The 3,474-nt window shown below is 34.9% G+C and overlaps 1 non-coding gene across 1 annotated transcript; it reads right to left on the minus strand.

Annotated features, from left to right (window-relative positions):
* Nucleotides 1-245: 245 nt before the first annotated feature.
* On the minus strand, nt 246-352 carry LOC148292447 (small nucleolar RNA R71). Its single transcript, XR_015827222.1, has one exon. It is a non-coding gene; the product is annotated as a small nucleolar RNA R71 (small nucleolar RNA).
* Nucleotides 353-3,474: the final 3,122 nt, after the last annotated feature.

Raw genomic sequence — 3,474 nt, forward strand, 5'->3', positions numbered from 1 at the left:
CTATTTTTCATGGCATGGAAAATGAAAATCCTTATGTGCATGTTAGGGAATTTGAAGAAGCAATTGGCACCTTTTACAATGTTCAACTTGATAGGATTAATTTCATAAGGTTGAAAATTTTTCCTTTTTCCTTAAAAGAAAAGGCTAAAGGTTGGTTGTATTCATTAAGGGCTAGATCCATAGGTTCTTGGGGGGAAATGACTCAAGCATTTTTCAACAAGTATTTTCCTAATCACAAGACGATTGCTCTTAAAAAAAGAATCTCAAATTTCTCTCAAAAGGAAAATGAAACTTTGTATCAAACTTGGGAAAAATTTAAAGAGCTTTTGAATTTGTGTCCACACCATGGCTTTGAAAACTGGCGTCTTGCTAGTTATATCTATGAGGGACTTCTCCCCCGTGATCGCCAATTTGTTGAGTCTATGTGTAATGGAAATTTTATGCAAAAAGACCCTGATGATGCCTTAGAATTTTTGGATGAAATTGCTGAAAAAGCTCATCAATGGACTGTCCCCAGTCTAGTTGAGACCACTGATCGTTCAAGAATTGCCACATCTTCTACTAATAAAGGAATTTATCAATTAAAAGAAGAAGATGATTGGAAATTAAAATTTGAGGTTTTGACTAAAGAGATAGCTGCTTTGAAAACGGAAAAATCAAATTTGCCTCAACCTGTTTTTCAAGCTGATGTTAATCAAGTATGTGATTCTTGTTATGAGATTGGTCATACTATTAAAAATTGTCCAATTTTTCAGGAAATGAAAGGAGCTTATGAGGAGCGTTGTGCTGCTGTTGGAAACTTCAAACAACAATATTCTCCTTTTTCCAACACTTACAATCCAGCAACAAGGAATCATCCAAACTTTCGTTGGAGCAATGATTCACAACCTCAGGTAAGTGATAGAAATTCTTTCAATCATCAATTTCCTACAACTAACGCATTTAATGCCAGACCCTCTTTGAGCGATACTCTTCAAGCATTTATGCAGGAACAGCAGAAGCAAAATCAAAGGTATGATACCTTGTTTGGTCAAATGGTTGAAGAAAATAAAGAAATTAAAAGCCAAATTTCTAAATTGACAAATTCTTTTGCAATAAATGAAAAAGGAAAATTTCCTTCTCAAACTCAACCAAATCCAAAGAATGTTAATTCGTGTGAAACCTCAATTGAACATGCTAAGTCTGTCATTGCTCTTAGAAGTGGTAAAATAATTGACAACACACCTTCACCAAAGGAAGTTGAAAAATCTAAGAATAATGATAAACTTAACATGTCCAACTTGAATGAATCAAATGAATATCATTTTCCTGCTCCTTTTCCTCAAGCTTTAAATCCTCCAAAGAAATTGAGTCAAAATTCTGAAATTTTGGATGTTTTTAAAGAAGTCAAAGTTAATATTCCTCTGTTAGATGCTATTAAACAGATCCCTTCTTATGCTAAATTTTTAAAAGATCTGTGCACATTTAAAAGAAAGCATCAAGTGAAGAAAACTGCATTTTTGACTGAACATGTGAGTGCATTGTTGCAACATAAGGTCCCTCCTAAATACAAAGATCCAGGAAGTCCCACTCTTTCATGTGTAATTGGAAAAAATTACATCAATTGTGCTTTGCTTGATTTGGGGGCTAGTGAAAATTTATTGCCATATTCAGTATATTTGCAGTTAGGTCTTGGTGAATTGAAGCCCACAACAATGAAGTTGCAACTTGCTGATCGGTCTGTACGAGTGCCGAGAGGGGTAATTGAGGATGTGTTGGTCCAAGTGGACAAATTTTACTACCCTGTTGACTTTGTTGTTTTGGATACACAACCTGTTTTGCATTCTGAAAATGAAATTCCTGTCATTTTAGGACGTCCCTTCCTTGCTACATGTGACGCACACATTAGTTGCAGAAGTGGGGTAATGAAACTCAGTTTTTGTAACATGACATTGGAAATTAACATTTTTAATGTTTTCAGGCGACCTTATGAAGATGATGAATGTGCAGTGGTGAACTTGATTGAAGCTCTTGTGCAAGATCAATTTGAGAAGACCAGTATTTCTGAACCTCTAGAGGCTCTTTTATTGAATTCTAAAGAATCTGAATTACTTGAGGATCCGGAAATTACTTATCTTAATTCATTGTTTAATTCCTTGCAGGTTGATAAATGGACACCAAGGTTTGAGAAGCTTCCACCTCGGAAGGAAAAGACATTGCCATCAAATGTGGAAGTTCCTAAGCTGGAATTGAAGCCTTTACCCACAGGACTTAAACATGCATTCTTGGGGTCCAACAACACTTTTCCAGTGGTAATATCTTCTGAACTTGACTCTTTGCAAGAAGGTAAGTTACTTAATGTGTTGAATTCTCACAGATCTGCCATTGGTTGGACTCTTGCTGACATTAAGGGAATTAGTCCTCTTGTTTGTACTCATAAAATATTTTTAGAGGATGAAGCCAAGTCTTCCAGGGAGGCACAGCGTAGGTTAAACCCAATCATGAAAGATGTTGTTAAAACTGAGGTGTTGAAATTAATAGATGCAGGTATTATTTATTCCATCTCTGATAGTAAATGGGTAAGTCCTACTCAAGTTGTACCTAAGAAATCTGGCATAACTGTGGTTGAAAATGATAAAAATGAATTGATACCAACTAGAGTTGTTTCAAGTTGGCGCATGTGCATTGATTATAGAAAGCTAAATTCTGCAACTAGAAAAGACCATTTCCCTTTACCTTTCATTGATCAAATCTTAGAAAGGGTAGCCGGTCATGAATTTTATTGCTTCTTAGATGGATACTCAGGTTATTATCAAATTGAAATTGCCATTGAAGATCAAGAAAAAACTACTTTTACATGTCCTTTTGGTACTTTTGCTTTTCGTAGAATGCCTTTCGGATTATGTAATGCTCCTGCTACTTTTCAAAGATGCATGATCAGTATTTTCAGTGATATGGTTGAGCAATTTCTTGAAGTTTTCATGGATGATATATCTGTTTTCGGTGATTCTTTTGATAATTGCTTGAGTAATTTGGAAAAAGTATTGGTTCGATGCCAAGAGAAAAACTTTGTTTTAAATTGGGAGAAATGTCATTTTATGGTTTCTTCTGGAATTGTTCTTGGTCATATTGTTTCATCTAAAGGAATTGAAGTGGATAAAGCTAAAATTGAATTGATTTCAAAATTGCCAGTTCCAAAAACTGTTAAAGATGTTAGATCATTTTTAGGTCATGCTGGTTTTTATAGGAGATTTATTCAGAATTTTAGTGCAATATCTAGACCCTTGTGTAATCTCCTATTAAAAGACAGTAAATTTGAGTGGTCTGATTCATGTCAAAAGGCTTTTGATAAATTAATTGAAATGCTCACATCTGCTCCAATTATGCAACCACCTAACTAGACTTTACCTTTTGAAATTATGTGTGATGCCAGTGATTTTGCGGTTGGAGCTGTTTTGGGGCAAAGAAAGGATAAGAAGCCACATGTCATCCATT

This window comes from Prunus avium, chromosome 8 (assembly GCF_965620075.1).
Source record: "Prunus avium chromosome 8, drPruAviu1.hap1.1, whole genome shotgun sequence".
In the NCBI taxonomy this organism is placed as follows: domain Eukaryota; kingdom Viridiplantae; phylum Streptophyta; class Magnoliopsida; order Rosales; family Rosaceae; genus Prunus; species Prunus avium.